The 19,856-nt window shown below is 43.4% G+C and overlaps 1 protein-coding gene across 1 annotated transcript in view; it reads right to left on the reverse strand.

Annotated features, from left to right (window-relative positions):
* EPS8 (EGFR pathway substrate 8, signaling adaptor) overlaps positions 1-18,244 on the reverse strand; it is a 126,449-nt gene extending 108,205 nt beyond the window's left edge. The window contains exon 1 of the mRNA XM_082280596.1: positions 18,140-18,244. The gene's annotated coding sequence lies outside the window, so the exon portion shown is untranslated. The remainder of the gene's footprint in view (positions 1-18,139) is intronic.
* Between the last annotated feature and the right edge of the window lie 1,612 nt (positions 18,245-19,856).

A 19,856-nucleotide genomic window follows, 5' to 3' on the forward strand; every position in this document is an offset into this window, starting at 1 on the left:
TATTTTTTACCCCAAAGGCGCCAGAGCCATCACTCAATGCCACAAACCAACTGATGATGAGAAGTAGGCAATAGGAAGCCAATGGCTGGAACTGAATAAATAGCAAAAAAAATTTACCAAAAAGCCTACAAAAGTTGAATGCAGCAAGCTAGAAGGATTTGGCCATGGTGAGAAAGACCCTTTGAAGATTTTTTGGCAGTCAGTCCAGGCACATCTCAACCACACACACACATGAAGTACACCAACAACGGGGGTTGCCATCCCCCCCAGCCCCTCTCCAGAATGTGAGCCCTGCTGCTGTCTACAAACAGCTCACAGATGGTGTTAAAGCCCTCAGCCAGACTGAAAAGAAACTCAAACGTAATTCAATCCAGCTGCAGGCTCAGGGAGGCACTCGGTGTGCTCTGCTCCATTGAGCACTTGGGGGCACCAACAGGGTTGGCTCACTGTCCTGCCACGGAATGAGTGGTAAAAACATCACCCAAAATAGGAGAGAATCTTTTACACAGAAGGAGGAAGAGAGGAGCCATCACATTCCTGCATGCAGGAGATGACAGCTTCTTAAGAAATCTCTTTGGATTAGAGTTTGGCAAAACAAAAAAGCATAAAAATCAAAGAGGAGGGTATTATTCTCACTATATAATGTAAAAATATTTACACAGTGGTTCCTTACACTTCATCCCCACAAAGATTTTCTGCTTTAAGTCCATACGCAGCCCCTTCTACTCCTGTCATGCTCTTAGGAAGGAGGCAATCAAAAAAGGAGATGTTTGAACTGCCCTGGACAAGGCCCAGCCTGCAGAGCACCACCTCTGAAGGTGAGCTCTTACCTGTGGTGCTTCAGAAGGAAACAATGCCCAGCAGGGCACAGGATGCCAGCTGCTTTATGGGTAAGAGAAAGTGATTTCCAGGAGCCCAAACCCAGCAGTGCAGAGAGCACCAGCACCTGCAGTGACACAGCTGGGTGTCCACGTGTCATACTCACCTCCTGAAGTGTCCACAGCCTTCCCACAGCCAGGGCGGTGATGCCATGAAGATTTTTTGCCTTTTCTTTTATACCCCTGTTATACCTTTTTACAACTTCTGTATTCTCAGTGCTTTTTGCCTACATTCTTGGACTTGTTTGTCAGGCTGAGAGACTCAACATCTCAGAAGCTTCGTAGTTAGGGATCAGAGTGCCCCAGAGCCCAAGGTCCTCTCCAGAACACATTCTGTAAACTAAGATAGAACCATCCAGGGGAAGGTTCCTTGGGGAGGGGGAATCACTTGAGCCTCTCATTGGGAAATCTTTGATAGATTTGCTAATTAGTAACACCTATAATGCTGTACCAGATCTTTTGGGGTGTGCATTGAGGTGTGCATTTCAGTGCATTCGACCTGGCCGTGTGCACCTAAGGATCCTTAAAATAAATACCAAGGTAAAATCCCTTTTTCCCTTCTAACCGTGTTTGACTCTGGATTTTAAGACCAGGAAAAGGCATCAATGGAGACCAACAGCTTGGACCAGACCCTCCATCAGTGACCATCAGCACATGAGAAGCTCTGGAGCAGCATCTTCTTATGCTCACTCAACACAGAAGGAAATCACAGACAGGCTGCAGCAAAGGGAGGCAGAGACAAAAGGAGGGATTCCTTTTCCTCAGTACACCAGAAACGATGTTTTAATGGAGTTCACAGACCCAACACATTTGCAGAGAACTACTAGGAAGTTAAATGAAGTGTGCACACCTAACTCAAGTCCCCAGTGGGATGTACAGTTACCATAGCAACTTTCAAGGTCCAGGACAAACCAGATTTCTGATGCTCCACACCACAACAACTGTGGGAACAACATGGACGAAGAGAACTATTGATACACTGCTATTTTAAGTACCTGAAAAAAAACCCAAGAAACTAAGTAAAAATATTTCACTTAGGATCACAAACCCAATATTTTTTTCTAGGAGGTCAAGAGAAAACCTTGTGCACAACAGACATTCAGAAGCAAGAACACAATGAGATGTGAAGGAAAAAAAAGTTGTCATGGAGAACAAGCCCCCATGAGCTTAAAACTGGACATTCAGCACACCTCCATTATGTGAAAGCACATCCTTCAGAAATGTTATTTAGCATGAGAGTTGTAAAACTGTAATGCCTAGTGCAGTACCTCAAAAGCTGATCGGATAAGAGCTTTCTTTGAAATTGGGTCATTAGTTCATACAGGAAATGTGACTTTACTTGGAAGAGATCCTTCACTCACTAATTAGCATTAGTACTGTAGTAAGAGAACATTTCAGTTTTAGTCTGAGCCAGTCTCACCACTGTGCTATAGAAATCAGTTTTGTTAATTGAAGCAGCATTCTCTTGCACAAACACTAAGCTGCAGCCTAATTGCTACAACGGGAATGGCTTTCCTTTACAAGCATTTCTGCAAATGTCCAACTTCGTTATTTATACCTTTTCTTTTAGAAATTTCTCATACTTTTATTCAGCTGGTTCCTCGTTTCCATTTATTCAATGTTCAAACCTGATGTGAAGAGTTTCTATTAATTATTCAGAAGCATCCTCGTTTTACTGATGGATGAACTGGGATACTATTTCTTTAAATATGATTGCAGTACTGAAGTGTAACACCAGCAAAAAAGCTGGCAAAATCTGCCTTCCCTTGGGATAAATGGAAAAAATTATGTCTTGTTACCGTCACAGAAAACTGATGTTCCTGTAAATTATGAATCATTGAATATTTTGTTGTGCTTTTAATTTTTTTTTTTCAAGGAATTGTAACGGCACTTTTTTCTTCAGGAAGTTTAAGGGTTGCAAAACTTCCTTTTCCTTGCACTATCATTATTTGTCAAGGAAAAGCCTCCAAGCTGTTGCATGGGAGGTTGAGAGAACTGTAAGCTTGCTTTAAAAAGGCTGGTCTTTAGGCAGAGAGCAACAAGTCTTAGTTTGTTTCAGAGAAATAAATGGGTTATTCAGAGGCAGCATGGAAGTCACAAATCCATTTGTAAAATCTGGTCTGTCCTAACCATTCCCATCACCTTGAAAGTCACCTTTGCACTCTCTATTGGGTTCAGACTCATGAATTTCTGCCGCAAACTGAACTCTGTTAAAGAAAAAAGAAAAAAGCTTAATTGAGATTAATTCATAACTAGGCTGTTTCAATTCTATTTATGAGTTTCAGGGTGTATCAATTTCAGTGCTCTATAGTTCTCTACAGGTTGCAGAAATGTTAACCTGTGACACAACTATGTGACAGATCAGAATCAAGACACATCTACAACTTGCTGAGAGAAGGGGAGAGCTTAAAAAAAAAAAATTGAAAATCACCCTTTGTCAGGTCAGTTTTACAGTTTCTGAAATGCCAGTTGTACATTTTAGCACACCACTAGTCTCAAATGGTGAAGGCACTGTCAATCAAAGACTCCCATCACAAGCAAGCTCTGGGCTTGTGTTGAGGCATGGAAGGGGGAGAAGAAGTAGGGGAAGATAACCTCTGCACTGGGAATACACTCAGATATAACGAAGTGGAAAAACAATGAAGAAATTACAACATACAGGATCACCCACTACAGCCTTGTAAAACAAGCAGCATCAGTGCTGTGTTGAGGGCCAGTTACAGCTCGAGGCACCCAGGGACTCAGTTTGTCTTTCTGCTCTTTTGGCTCACAGCCCTTTCAGATGAGAAAAGTGACAATGTGTCGGCAGTGCTCACGTGTCCTGAAGGCTTCAGGTCCTTTAAAGATAGATGGAGGGTCACGGCCTTCATTCCCAGGTCTGTATTTTTAAGAATCATTTTGCATACCTTCGGTGTACGTGTGGACTCTCAAGAGCCATTGCAGAAGCTTGGCTTTGAGGCAAGCTTTGCAACTGCTCTCTTAAAAGTCTTAATTTCTCAAGAGCTCATTCCCCCTCCCCAAAAGGAGGATTCCCAACTTTGGTTCTTCTTGAGAGAAAAATTTAGCGTCTTCTGCAGGATAATCTTCAGCTAAAGCATCAGATCCTCCCATTAAACTTTGATCTTAAAGTGCACTATTTTCCTGAATCACCAAAAAATGCCACAACCTGCTTGTAGCAACCTGTAGGCAAAGCTCCCAAAGTCTCTTTGAGCTGCAAGGCAGCTCTCACCCCTCACTGTCCAAGCTCTCCTCACTACAGTCACCTCTTCCTTTCCTCATGGGAACAACATTTAAATTCGATTGCTGGTGCCTCATGTTTCATCCCCGGCAGATGAACCAGCATATCCATTTCCAGCACTAATAAGTTTAAATGAGTAGTGACAGTTTCCAGTCATGCAGAAACATAGGCAGACTCAGATGTCATTCTCAAAATGGTAACTGATTTGAGAGGGAGCATCGCAGTCAAATTGCCAGAATAGACCTCTGCTTTTAAATGCCTCATTAAAATCCAGGGCAAATCAAAGGTCCTGATAGCACAAGGATTATTAGAAATAAAAGCAACCCACCATATTTAATGTGTTAGTCAAGATGTTAGAGTCCTCAAGAAGATAAAGCAATTTTTGTTTCAAATGAAAGTACTTATCTTTGTGAGAAAAGACAACTTATTATTAATTCAAGACAAACTCACAGTACTGGAGGTGAGCCAGTTTATTGTTTTCACAAGACTTAGCAGACTGAACCGAGATAAAAGAAGAATCCCAGGGCTTTGCAAAAGAGGGATAAAAGTTACAAGCTCTGATTTCCTAAGTGGCAGCACTGATATTCCCCACTCCAGACCTCTGTTTGGTACCACTGTCTTAGGCTCACCAGGTATCATCACTGGGGATTGAATTATCAGGGGTTGTTGGGGCAGTAGTTTTGGCTTTTGCCGTGTAGTAGCTGGCAGTGAGGTCTGCAGCCAGCACAAAAGATCTGGAGACTGTAAAAATATATGGAAACAAACCCTCCATCCATGCAGTGGATGCCACGAAAAACACAGAGGTCACCAGGAAGAAAATTAGAGATGTTAATTAAATTTCCCATTTAGCTGTTAGCCTTTGCTGGGGTAAGTCTAGCTGAAGAACTGAGTGCAAACAAACTGAAGAGCCTCATGGCTGGACACCCTGGAAGCTGTCCTCTCGATCTGAAACTTCAATCCTGAAGTTTTTAGTAGAGATGAAGTGAGCCTCCACATCCCCATTCTGCTCATTTCCCAGTCTGCAGCTCCCACTTCTTCATCTCCACTTCATTTAGCACTGCTAACACACCCACCTTTACAATGCCAGTGCTCAGTTGTATGACAGCTCCTTCGACAGCCTTGCAAGTGACAGGAAATTGGGACAGATTTTAGTAGAGAGGAGCTCAGACAAGTTTACAGTAAGCTTGCTTAGCTTTGTTTGAGGCAATACCGAGTAGTAAAATTGAGGATGAGCTGTCAAATTTAATTAATTAGAAATCCCAAATAGCCAACTTTGCACACAAGAGATCTCAGCTTTATGTAAGATTAACAGCCCCAAAAGAAAGGTGTAAGTCCCCAGGTTTACTTCACCGGGGTGCAGGAAGCATCCAAAAGATCAAAAGACGTTATCCATCATTAATCTGAATTTCCACCTGTCATCTGAAACCCACGGCTGAACAGAATAAAATCAGAATCAGCCCAGATCAAACAGGACTTCCTGCCTCTCTTCACTGTACAGTCCAAAGACAGTAGCATTTTGAGATTTCTTTGTAGTGCTACCCCAGTGACATACCAATGAGATAATGTAATTCCCGAGGACTGCAGAAGAACATTAAGGAACATAAAGAGAGACAAAAGAGACCATTAAGTTGGTTTAGATCCTCTCTCTCTCCTTTTCTTAAAAAAGTCCTCTCATCTCAGATAAACAGAGGATTTTTCTTGGTTTATTTGCTTTTATGTCTGGAGTTAGGCATTGCCCAGCAGAGTTTTCATGGAAACATAATGCTTATTTAAAATAGTACATACTTCAAACAAAAGATGTGTCTCACAGCAAGATGAGGACAGAAAAAAAATAACAAGAATGGTGACAAATTCTTTTAAATTGTTTCCAAATGATCTAAGTTCCTATTAAGAAAACAAGAACACAAATTATCTTGAGGTTTGCTTTTTTTTTCCTTGTCCTGGGTTGTTGTTTTTTTAATTTGAGATTTTTGAGCCTCAACCTCAAAATCATTGAAGTTAGACAGGCAGACAGACAATTTGTTCTATTAATATCAGTGGAACAAACAAGTACATAGAGATCAAGGTTCTGATGCTGCAGAAACCCTCTCACCCACTGCTGAACAACTCATGAGCATCACTACCAATCTTTATCCCTGGACTGAAAAATACCTTCAAAGTCATAAAGGTAAGTTTTAGGCAATTATTGGTTAGTCTTCCTGCTTTTTTCTTTCTGTCAGAGCAACAACTCAGTGCATTTCTAGGAGCTCTAGGGGGAATGTGTGTCCAGAGTGGAGAGTGCACACTTGGATCAGAATACTGATCACATATGGTTTCTAATCAGTGAGTGCAGCATCACCATCCCAATGCCCATTAAAAAAAAAAACTTCTGTACAGCAAAAATGACCCCACGCTCCAGATATGCATCATTTTTAAGGTCAGTTGCTCCCTGAAGGCACATGTCTACTACAGGGTAAGAACACAGGAATGACTGGAAGTCTCTGTTACACACTGTCCCAGAACATTTCCTCATTACTGGAAGCAAGAGTCCCATGCAGCGAGGGCATAAAGAACAAGGCCATCTGTAAAATTACCATGTATTTTTCTTTACAACCTAAAGAAGTCACTGCACTAAAGCCCTGTGAGGAAGGTTTTAAGACCAAGGAGGACTTGGGCTGCTTGTGACACATTCCCACAGAAATCCAATTTTTGGAGTTAATTTACTAAATTGCCTGAAGTGACATCCGTGAATCTCGTTTGATAGAAGCCATGAGCAAGACATGACAATACTGAAATAAACGTTATTGCTGGCGTTACTGGAAATGCCAGCACAGCATACATCTGGACATCCCAGAGTCTGTACAACACCAGTTCCACGCTCTAGGAGGCAGGAAGACCACAAAACTCTCAAAAGTCAAAGTGAACCTATACAAGGACCTCCCCAACACTTCCATGGATTCCCCACACAGGGTAATACGGCGTTTAACTCTTGGAAACTGCTGTGCAAACAAGTGCCTCAGTCTGCCACGTGAGCAAAAAATGATTACACAGACAGGTACACAGTGGTTCAGAAAGCGATGTGAGTTTACACAATTTATCCAGTGAAGCATGAAGGATGGAAGCAGAGACTCCAGGATCAGCTGCTTTTAGCCTGTGAAGCTTTTGGGGAAAAGGTGTGTGTCTAGAGGATGAAACCTGGATTGCATCTGCTGTGTGCCTATATATATATATATATATCTCTATCTAACATTATATATATATATGTACATACAAACAACAGCATCTAGAGGGTTGCACCACGTTCTGGCATTCACGTGATTCACACACAGAACCACTAAAAATTCACTTGTGCACTTAGTGAAAAATGCCAGTGTTTGCCAGGGGCAGGTAGTTTAAATTACTGTGTCTGTCTTCCTCCAAGAGGAAAACCAAGGAAACTTGATTAATATTTTTCTACTAGAAATAGAAGGGCAGAAACTCTCCTCCCTCATACACTCTGGAGGTCAAACTAGATGATGTAATGATCTCTTGTGGCTTTAAACAGGTTTTATGGATTATCTGACTTAAAAATAGACACAATGTTTAAATAATAACATTCTCCCGAAATTGAGTGCCTGGTACAACAAGCCTCCAGTCTCTGGCTAAGATCTGGAGGGACTACGACCATACAGAGATTTGTAACAAACCAAAGGGAAAATCTTGGGTAGATATTCCAAAACTGAATACGTGACTCTCTCCAGCTGAAAAGCAAATGATCTGTGACACATAATTCTGATATATGATATACATCTTCTGTGTAGCCTGCTTCAGCTAGGTGCAGATATCCATAAAATCATGTGGATGGAGGATGTGCCTACAGTGCAGAACCATTCCCAGGTTTGGGTACCACCACAGCAGCAAGGACCTCCATCCTCAGCCAAGACGCACAGAAGCCACCGTGTCCCATGAAATTGGAGCCTGTTTCTGGTACTGGGACAGTGCAATTAAAATCAGCTTCTATGTGCCTGCACTGTCCTGACACCTCTGCTGTAGGCACTCCCCTGAGGATTTAATTCAAAGCCTGTTACCATACCAGGACTGCCAGAGGTCACACCATCGTGACTCAGACGAGGACCCCAATCCATTAAGTGAACCAATATGAGTGTTGCCTTTTTGCTCCTTTTTCAAGCACAAGGCCAGAGGAGGAAGTGCAGGAGAGACATGCTGCCATCCCATCAATGGAACTGTTCCTTGTCACACCACTGTTTAACTTGTCACAAGCAAAACAACAACACAGCAAACCTCACCAACGTGCATGAACTGCCTGGGAAGTCCACTGGGTATCACTTAATTCCATGAGCCACTGAGTGCACGAACAATGGGGATCAGATTACTTTGCTCATATGTTTTGACAACAGCAATTTCATTTTATTTATTATGGTAATTCATAAAGCACCACCAAATGCAGTGCAGAATCTCTTATGAAAATAATTACAGTCTCGTCATGCAGGATCTCATTGAAGCACACCATTAATTCCTTGACAGTTAGGGAACAAGCCAAAGACTTTGTGCAAATGAAGGATTAGCGAGGTCTCAACACACACATTTCCTTGCACTTAAAATGTGCAAGGAGCAGACCTTATTAAATCAGCATTTCATATGATACTTTAAAATGATAGCCCCTGAGGCAGATTCTTTTGTACTTCAAAAGATAGTTGTTATCACACTACTTATATGTTACAGTCTAGGATAACAGAAAAATAAATTCCTATCTAATTGTTCCACCACTGTATACAGGCAGCATAAAATAGTGGCTCTTTCCCACAGCTGTCAAAAATCCCCAGACTTTTATTCACAATGAGGTGTCACCAGTCTCACACAAGGAAGAGAGAACAGCTCTAATACAATGCTATGAATTGTCTTCCACTTGGCTACTGAAAGTATTTTGAGCAGTAACCTTTTCTGAACCTACCATTCAATATTTGGGCTGTCTCCATATGTGCCTCAGGGTTATCCTGCCTGCCTCTGTGTGTTTAAAGTGCTTCTATTTCTACGCAGAACAACTTTGTGGTTGTGCATTTTATGGTTGTTTTTAAAGTAAGATTTGCCTAAAACTATTAAAAAAAAAAAAAAAAAAAAGGGCTGGGGCCTTTTTTCTTCTCGATGTTTAATAATGTTCAAAGCTGTCTGAAAATTTGCTTATACACAATCATAAAGGACTGAGTAAGTTCCCTGCTTTGCATCCTCTCTGTTTTCAAAGTCCCTGCAGTACAGCCGCTATGAAATCATGACACCCATGATCCAGATTTGTGTGATCTCTCTAACACTTTAACTAACTCAGGTCTTCATAAGTGGAAGTGGTCCAGAAGCTGTTAGGAAACATCCCTTGAAACTAAAACCTTCATTTTACTAAATACTAAAATATGATTAGAGACACATCACTTGCTATAGGTAGTTTGACAGCCAACTTAATAAATTAGAACCCCCTAAAACCCACCAGAAATATCTGCCAATGTTCAAACCAAGATCTCATAACAATTAAGAATGCTGAAAGAACTCGCAGAAGATGTTGCATTCTTCCAAACTTTTCCATCTTATCTCAAATATTTACAGTAAAAAGAACAGAGATGTTTTCTTCAAACCACAGTTTTTTATCAATCCTCTCCAACATCCAAGCAGCACAATATTCTTCTTTTAATGTGACCAAGTAACCCCCTCTGATCCTCAGGAGATGTTTGCAAAATAATTGTTCCCCCTCACTGCTCCTTTGTTATTACTTTATTTTTTTTACACTCTTATTACTTCAGGCAGAAATAAATTAGAGATATTATCATCAATTTACCAAAACAGAATTCCCCTGAATTTATTTTCTTTCAAGTTAGACTTTTACAATTAAATTGTACATTAGAGCTAAATCTAATGGTTTTCAACCTGGCTGAAGCTGATTGGCTCACTAAGTCTACAGCTGAATCCTTCCCCCTCTCTCATTTTGCTAACTAGAAGAGAAAGGAATCTACCTTCAAGCCTGTTGGAATCAATCTTCTTTTCTCTTTCTCACAATTTATAAGCCAGAGGCTTAAAAAGTGTTCATATCCGCTTTTAACAAGCTGGTTATGTGAGATAAGCACAAGAACATTCATAAAAATAGCTCAGCTTTAAGTCATGAATGTTTTACAAAAGCAGACCTTAAAATAAAAATCATAAAGGCTAATTGTGATTTACACCATGTTACTTTTCCTATTCTACCAATTATCAATCATCCCTAAAAGATCCCTTCTTTTATATGCCGGTGTCATGAACGCAGATGCTGCCAGCTCATTCCTAATCAGGGAGACACTGCACAGCACAGACAGCCCCCAGTGAGTCCTGGGACCTCTAAACACTGGCACACTGCAGAAGAGGGTTTATTCTTTTCCAGTTAGGGACTTCCACTTTTTTATTAGTATTATTTAATTTTTTTTCAAGTCCTTCACAAAGATCTCATAGCTGTCCCACACATTGTATTTCAGTATGGTCTACACCATCACTTTGCCACCACCCTCAATGTCTCCTGAGTTCACAAAATCTTTATTTAGGCAGCGGCAATACAACCACTGGCACTGAAACTTTTATTACTTCAATAACAACAAAGCAGCTGGTGGTAATAATAACACTACTTAGCATTTATATGCTGCTTTATATCTACAAAAGCCTGTATAAATATTTGTTAATTAAGCCTCACAAAACTCCTGAGAGTCAGATATGTTTTTTGTTTATAAATAGGAAAACTGAGACAGAGACAAAACAGCTGTTTCCAAAATCGAGATTTTTAGATTATTTTTAAAAAAGGGAATGGAGATGTCTGGACAATAACTTTCAGAGTTAAAAAAGGACAGCTTAAAATACTCAAAGAACCCAGTGGGACATAAACTCTCATGCTCTAAGCATCCACCTCCTCCAAAAACATCAGTGCTGTCCCTGGGAAGACACAGCTCCCTGCTGCCAGCTGCCCTAAGCCACTCGCCACTGTGGAGCACAAAACCCTGGACTGCACAGGCCAGTGGGCCATTCCATCTGCCAAACCCTCTGCCTGGAGCTCCGAGTTCCTCTGGAGAAGTCAAACCTTTGATAAGCTGCACCAAACTGTGATTTCAACTGCTCACCACCAAAACTTGGCCTCAACAGCAACTTGCTTCTCCCCCAGGGCAGGATTCTGCTCTGTCACTGTTTAAGGAACATAGGAACCCTTCTTTTTCTTGCATGTCAACATTTAGCTTTCATATAAAAAGTGAGAAAAACGGTAAAACCTAAGTAGAAAAGAACTAACTCCACCACGTACAAAAGGCACTTCTGAGAATATCTTACATTCATATTCAGTAAGACTATTTATTGAACAGACTTTCTTTATGTGTATCAGACACCTCACTCACATAGGGAAAACAAATGCCTACTCACACTCCAACACCTCCCAGTCAGGTCTTGAGCTCTAGAACTGCATGAAGAGAGCTTAAAATTATTGCCTTGACAAAGTACACAGCATTGTAGGGAAGACATGACTTAGCCCACAGAGACTTGACTATCCATATAATTTCAAGTACAACATTTCTCACTGAGAGCAGTGGATCTGAAATGCTTTAGAGAAGACGTTGGAATAAAGACTAGTGACATAAAAAGAGAAAAAGAATCGGGTTTTGAGTATGCAAAAGCTTTACTGCAGGAAGTTTCATGAAGCTGAACATGGAGCACTATGTGCAACTAAAGAGTGATGTAAAACAAAAAGGGAAAGGAAAACTTAGGGGTTAATAAAGAAACAGAAGGGAAAAAAAAGAAAAACAAAACGAACAGGAGACTAAAGTTATATCAAGACTCAAGAGTAGGATGGACCAGAATATGGAAGATGGTGAAGAAACATGGCTCAGGCAAACAGAGAAGGAAGGAAAACATGAAGAGCTCAGCCAGGGGCCAGGCTGAGCAGGGAGAGGTGAGACCAAAGCTGAGGGCAAGGCCCACAAGGCAGCAGTACTTTAGCACAGAAGCAACCACAAGAAGGGACACTGTGACTGCAGTGGAGAAGCTGTGTCTGTTTCTCGGCAGAGGCAGGACATTCCTCACCCAAGGGTGACTTACCTAAGAGACACGAAGGTACGAAGTACAGATTCCTCACGCTGTCCTGCCCTCTCCATGTGAGATAGCACCAAGAGGCTAATTACCAGTTAGCCCGGATTTATTAGCCTTAACAAAGTTTGCTGCTAAGCCAGAAACAGATCCCATTCTCTACCTCCCAGCCCTCTGCCCTGGACAAGTCTTTATCCTTGAATACAGGAAGAGAAGGAAACAGAAAGATGAAACATTACACTAAGGGTTGCGAGAGCACAGGAAGAATTGCAAAGCAATAAATAATGCTGGGAGTGGAGCAGAGAATAAGTAATTCCACTTTGGGAAAAGTGAGTCTGAGATGACATTGAAGGGAAAGAAGAAAACACATGTATTTAATGCACAGCCTGCCACCCAATTCTGAATGTGAAACACAGATGTATATTTTTGTCTCCAGCTGAAGGCAGTACAATGCACTCACTGGCTTCTCAAGACACGTTGTGCAAAGCTGAAAATTACTTTAGAGGCACAAGTATAAATGGTTGACTTTTCCATGCCATTTTTAAAATGGCACTGAAGATCATCAAGCTAAATTTTATTACCACATGATATCACAAACTCCTCATGATGTAAGTCAATTTCCTTGCACTATCCTTGCTAGATCATGGAGTTCTCCATGTATCTGAGTGCCTAAGACAATGTACAAGACGAATGTCTCGCTCTTTGTACAAAGGTCTCACATTCTCATGCTCTGAGTAATAGAACTGTGCACTCAAAAATATTTTTATGATGTACACTGGGATTCTCACAGGCACTGAACTCTCAGCGAATCCCTGAATTAACCAAACACCCAGAAACACCAAGTGCCTTTCTAATCCCTTATAGAGTAGGAAAAAAAAAAAGCTTTCTCCAGGCTAATTACTTCAAATTATATTTTACGCTGGAAACAAAGAGATCTTTGTCTCAGGAAATAGAGAAGACTACACCTCAGACACACTGTGGAAACATAAAAAGATCAGTGGCATCGGTAGAAGGAAGAGTACACTAGAAGGAAGAGCAAAGTCCTCAGTTTTCATGAAAGGAGCATTCAGAGGGATGAATCAAGCCCTCTCAACCACCCCAGAATGAAAAGAACATGCTCATTAACCAAAGTTCACATTTCAGGTGAAAGACAATTCACCAGGACCTTTAATGGAACAAACCACAGCAACATCAAAGTCTACCTAAAGTCAAAACACTGATAAAATTGGGATAATCTTGTATCTCACTAGGTACCTGCAAGTATTGAGGAGCAAATACGTGTGCTCACAAAAGTTCACTTTGCATGTTTTTTAGAACAAGTTTGATGCAGCTGTTTTGGGAGGAGGTTGTTAAATCCCATTCCCTAATGGGTGTGGGCCTATCTAATGAACACCAAGCAGGTACTGCTAACATCTCACCCCCAGCTTCTCTCTGCACTCAAGACAATTTCTGGAAGGTGAGGGGGAGGAGAAGGCAGTACTGATGGGAGAAGCAGCAAGCCTCACGCCTGATCTTCTACTTGGTGAAATCTTTAAAAATGCTTTTATGTGCAGGAGCAGAAATCAAAGTAATAAATACAAATTCCCCAGGAGTCACTTCTTTATTTTCCAGTTACAAACATTCCTGAGCTACGGACAATAAGAGAAACTCTTGTAGTAGATTTAGGCTGAAGCATCCAGCAGCTACAGCAAACTCCAGCCCCAAGAACCAGCTCTGGCAGCTGCACAATTAAGTCAGCTGAACACAGCTCCCCCTGCACTCATGGAAAGCTTGAAAGAAATCAGGTGTTCCCTTACCTGCAGGGGTAATCTATAAAATCCAGAAAATCCACAAACTGTAACATTTTGGATTATTCAAAGCCAAATCCTCTATCTCATGTAAAACCATTGCATTCTTGAAAAGAAAACAAAAAACAAAAAAACCAAACCAAAAGAAAATCAATAACGAAACAAAACAACAAAGAGACCAAAAAAACCCAATCAATCACGTTATCTGTATGAAACCTTTTCTAAGTTACTGGATATTCATAACACCTACCTTCACTCAACAGATACCATTCTTAAAATTATTAATTTTTACTAAATATTCTCTTGAAACACTCAGAGTTTTCACAGCATTCCAGAAGCAAGGGCTCATCATTTTTATGTTTATACTGGGTTTTTTTGTTGGGTTGGTTTTTTTTTCCTCCGTAGCTCTATAGAGAACCTAACAATTTCCACGCTTGGTCAAAATGACAACATGAGTGAGGCTTTAAGAACAAAGGCAAGTACAATCCCCTGTCACACCACCACGGTAATGAAGACGCCTGTCATGCATCAGAAAACTACACAACAGAGAATCCCACAGAAATGGATAACTTCCTGGAAAATACTAACTCTGCACCTTTGAGGCTAGAGACATCTGCTAACTGTCTATTCAGGATGCACAAGGTTGCTGGAGTCTATTCATAAAAAAACAAAGGTAATAAATGCAAAGAAAGTAATTTGTAATTTGCTATTTCCATGTCAGATCTTAACCCTGTGGAGATTCACAGCATGCCTAACTTTAATTACCGAGACAGTGGCACAGAGAGGGAAGGGAAGAAAGGACTGGAAACGTTCAGCTAGTAGCAATTCAAGGCCCTGAGCTGGCTAATATTTAAAAATGTTCCTAAAACTGACTTTACAATCAAGGGTACGTGTTAGTGATTGGAGCTCATGGCCACAGCTCAAAATGCAACATATCTTAAAAGGCTAATGCTAACGACACTTCCATTTGTGATTCATTTTTTATCCCCCAGTGTCAATGACATGAAATTAGAAGGAAAAAAGGAAAGAAAGAAAAGAGTCCCTCCTCACAAAACAGATGTGGAGGTTGCTTCTTCCCACATCATCAAGGTCTTTCCAAGACGGCTGTGACTAACCTTGCCAGGGAACAAGCAGAATTGCACAGGATCTCCGAGTATCAATAGCCATAAAAGACACCTTGTCTCAACATTCCCTTCCAGTGACTGCAGAGCCATGTTTTATAAACAGCTTTGCACATGTTTTCTCCACACACCCAAAACAGTCTCACTGACTTAGACAAAACTTTCAATGACTTTATACCTAAGTTCCTCTATGGGTGCAACAGGGAGAAATGCCGTGGTCGCTCAGGACTGCACTAACAGCTGAAGTTCATGGCAAAACAAAGTTCAGATGACAGCCATCATCTAACTCGGAATTCAGGGTGGAAAACTGAAATTCCTAGGTATCAGAGTTAAATCAGAAAATGTACAAAACAGAATGTCATTGTTTTGGATGAATAAATTGGTGGACGAATCAGAGTCCAACTCTGGAGTTAAGATAAAATGGCACCAGTTACAGCCTCCCCCCAAAAGCAGGAATTCTAGTTTCTGGCAATGTGAAGCATTTAATAGCGGGAAAACTAGAGAACTAGCACTGAAAACAAGAAATGAGCCTCTTATATATTGAATTTTCACATTGAAAAATACACTTTGAATGGAGATACAAGGATCCAGCCATGCATGCTGCACCATAAACGACACAGCTCCAAGGTCTTAAATATCTTTTCCTTCTGGCCACCAGTCCCAGAGCAGAGAGAGGAGTCTGGAGGGGTCACAGACCAAAGGGCCTCCTTTTTCTGTCTGGCATAGCCAAAAGCTGTGTCTTTGAAAAAATCTCGTGCCATTGAGCAGTCATTCACTGTATGAGAGGAGATGTAGCAATTGTAACCATGAGCATAAGAGCAACAAGTGGTAGACACTGAAACGAAAGTTAGCAAGCGCTTTATTAGCACAGTCTTTGTCATGTGGACTTCAAGTCTTCTCTTATCTCCCCACAGTAACTGAAGTGTTCTTATATATTTCATCTATTTTGACCCTTGGGGCTTCAATTATTTGACCTCAGATGTTACATTTTAATAAGCTGTCACCCACAAGGGAAAAAAATGCAGTAGTTAATGTGACTGATTTTCCATCTACAGCTTGATTATGGACAGAAAAAAAAATCAACCATATTTCAAGAATTTAGTTGTCACCAAGTGGAAAACTTCAGTACTTTTTTCCATCTGTGCATTTCACAGCAGAAGTAAGTAACTTCAGATTAATCTTGCCCTGTCTATTACTGCTGTATATAACTAGCACCTAATCATTACTGGGTGTTGTCGCTCATGGGGTGTTACCTCCCACCAAATAAATCTAATGGGATGCTTTGTCTGCTTTCAGAATTACAGAATCACTCAGAAGCATGCAGTCGGAGCTATGAGGAGGCATAACTCAACACTGCAGCCTCTCTGAGTGTGTGACAGCACAAGCCAGCTGGACAACTCAAGTCCAAAGCCATTTCCATTTCCATGGCCTTCCCAGTAAAAGCAAGCAGCAGCCACAAGCTGCTCCCTTGGAGCCTTGAGCACAGTATCTCGTTACCTGACCATACCTGTATGCTAATAGTGCTACACTCCCCGTGAACTGTGAGTCAAGAGGAGATGCGGGGCGTCTCCCTTACGCCTTGGAAACTCTGTAAGCTCTTTGCAGTCTGCTTGCTCGCTGAGAGGAAACCACCAACTCACTGCAAGCCTGGCCTTGGGGAGGTTTCTTCTCCTCAGAGGGCAGGGGTTGCAGCATTTCTATGGGTATTCCAAGGAAAGGAGACTGGCCACACAATGCTGATTAAGTATTTCCAGTTGCTAACAACAAAAAAGGTCATTTTTATGTTCTCCCATGTAAGCAAATTTGTAGCTGACATATAGACATTGCACAATCACAAACGAGAAGAAAGATGGTCAATAGGAAGGGAGGAGGATCACATTTTTGATGATGAAGGAGAAGCGTAATTAAAATATGATCTATGCTGCAAAGGCACACGAGATCCATCGTTTGGTTAATGTTTCAGCAGCCACAATGCAGAGGAGCAATACTTTTACCTTCAGTACTTCACCTCAAGTAAACAAAGCGGACTCCACCAAAGGTCACACCACTCTGAAGGGTACAAGATTCACGAGCCAAGGCAAAGCACAGTTTCTGAGTGGGAGGATTGGTTCCCAAACAACATCCTTAAGAAAAACCTGTTCCACCTTTCTTCTATTGCCTGCTACTCACTGGCTTGAAACTATGGTTTAGTGGAAGCTGCAACATCTCGCTTTTCGTGGATACAGTGCGGTCCTACTGAGGTTACAGGGGGGCAGGAGCACCTTAGATTATTCCTCAAAATGCCACGAACCTGTTTTCCAAGGCGTGCCCAGGTCACTTGCACACTGGCAATGCGTAAGGGTGTTTATGTCATGGAGATGAGAGGGGCAGAAGAAGTAAAAACGCCAGGGAAAGTTACCAGCGAGAATGAAAGGGCTGAACAGCGGGGGAGATGAAAGCCAGCAGGGGAGAGCACCAAACAAACGAGGGCACGCAACAGGATTATCCCACCCGAAAGCGGCCCTTTGCCCGCTACCAGCAAAAGAGATGGAAAAGCCAGCTGAACCAGCGGGGGAAAAAAAATACCACAGTAAGAGCTGAAAGGCGAGTCACCTGGCAGACGGTGAGACAGGAGAAGGAGGGCAGCCGCACGGATGGTGCCCTCCGCGGGCAGCGGCGGGGATGCCCAGCCCGCGGCCGCCGCTGGGAGCCCGGCGGGCAAGGTGCGAGCAGGTGTGGCGGTACCGCAGCGGGAGGAGGAGAGCACAGACACAGACACACAGACACACACACGTACACACACGGAGGGCTCCGTGGGTGTAAAGCCAGGCGGGGGAACGGCTGCAGCAGCGAGCGCTGTCCCCGGCGGCCGAGCCGCGCTCAGCCCGGGGGGCCCCGGAGGGACTTCTCAGCCCCCCTGTCCGAGCGCAGGGCGGCGGCAGCGCCCACGGGACCGGGGACAAGCCCGGGGCAGCGCCCCGTAATCCGCCGTGTGGCGGCCGCCCGGGCGGCTTTTGAGGTCGCGGAACAACCCGGGGGCTCGACGCCCGGGGGAAATCCCATCCCGCCCCGCCAGCTCCTTACCTTCCCCCGAGTCCTCCTGCCGGCCCGGGGGCGGCGGTGGCCGCGGGGCTCCGCGCGGGGCTCCGGGCAGGGGCGGGCGCGGGGGCTCCGCTCCGCGCCGCCAACAAAGTGCGGGAGCGGGGCGGGCGCCGGTCAGCGGAGCAGCCGCGGCGAGCGGAGCGGAGCGGAGCCGAGCTCCCTCTGCCGGGCGCCCGCCCCGCCCCGGCCCCAGCCCCAGCCCCAGCCCCAGCCCCAGCCCCAGCCCGCGGCCGGGGCGGGCCCGCGGAGGGGCAGCGCGGAGCTCCCGCGCCGGCGGAGCGGCTGCCCGGCGCCCTGCGGGCTCTGCGCGCTGCGGAGCCGCCTCCCTCCTCCCGCTCCCGGTGCGGCTCAGCGGGCGCTCACACCATGCAAAGGTGCTGAGAGCAGCGCCCCGGAGCCGGGCTGAAACGTGGGAGTTTAAAGTCATCATCAGCGTTTACCAAAAAAAAAAAAAAAAAAAAAAAAAAAAAAAAAAAAAAAAAAAAAAAAAAATTAAATAAAAGGCCACACACGAAACCTACCACGACTCCAAAGCAACATCCTTCCCCGAAGAAGTAGGTGTAGCTAAACCACCTTTGGAACGACTGGGCTACGAGAACAAAAGTCTCCCGTCTTCGCTTGAAATCGCGGATGAAATCTCCCAGCTGTTTATGTTGTTTCCATCTGGCACCACATTCCTCCCCACTCTGACAACTTACACGTGGCTTTCACTCAGCGCAGGGGAATGGACCCTATCGGCACACTTGCAGGTAGCCAAAGTCCTCACGCTACACTGTTAGCACCGTCGGGATCGCTATAATGAGCCACTTCCCCTCCTAAACCCGGGCTGTTCCACGAGAATCTGTTTTCACTGATTTCTCTTTCAAATAAGTTTTTGCCTTATGTGACTCCAGAGAAAAGCTAGAAAGTATAAATCTTTTGACAGCCTCAGACATATGAAAAGAACCTCTAATCAGATAGTGTATAGGAGAGCTGATCTGATTTTTGAGGTTCTGTTCCTGATTTTTGATAGGATTCAATTGCCAATCCAGAAAGACTTACACACCTGCTAAATACCTTCCCGAGGCTCCTTCCAGGCTTCACCAAGATCCCTTAAGAAGATCAGAATCATATCTGGACCAAACAGCTGTTCCCACTGAGCCACGGTTGTCCAAGCGGAGCAACAGGTCCTTTATGCTACAGAGTTTCTGTGACTCCAGGCCCTCTCCAAGAAACCTGCAGAGGAAAAGTATAAACTAAGGAAAGAGCAGCTGCTTGCTGAAATTTCCACTCAGTTCCAAGAAATGAGACTTGGCAGGTCCTTGCTTTTTATAACACTCCGTGACTCATTTGCAGAAGCAGGTGAAGTCAGAGCCATCACTGCCAGAGTCCTGCCCCTGACGGCTTCTCCAGGGAGGACGCGGATTTTACCAATTTTGAAAAAAAACAAAGAGGAAAGGACGGTATTGCTCAGCTACTGTTTGCAGCACTTTGGTTGCTGAATCTCTTCTCAAGTGGTGCTATTCCATCCTTGACCTGGTGTTTGCCAGCAAATCTTCCTGAAATAAGGTCTGAACTCTACAAATGGTGTTATTTTGCCAGGCTTCAGCAGGTTCGTGCTGAAGACCGGGGCAGCAGGCAGGAATTAAGCTCACTGTGGGCTCCTGTGAACCAGACAGAAGAGAGTAACCCGAGCCTGCAGATCAGGCTGGGAGAGGTG

This window comes from Coloeus monedula (genome assembly GCF_965178545.1).
Source record: "Coloeus monedula genome assembly, chromosome: 4".
In the NCBI taxonomy this organism is placed as follows: domain Eukaryota; kingdom Metazoa; phylum Chordata; class Aves; order Passeriformes; family Corvidae; genus Coloeus; species Coloeus monedula.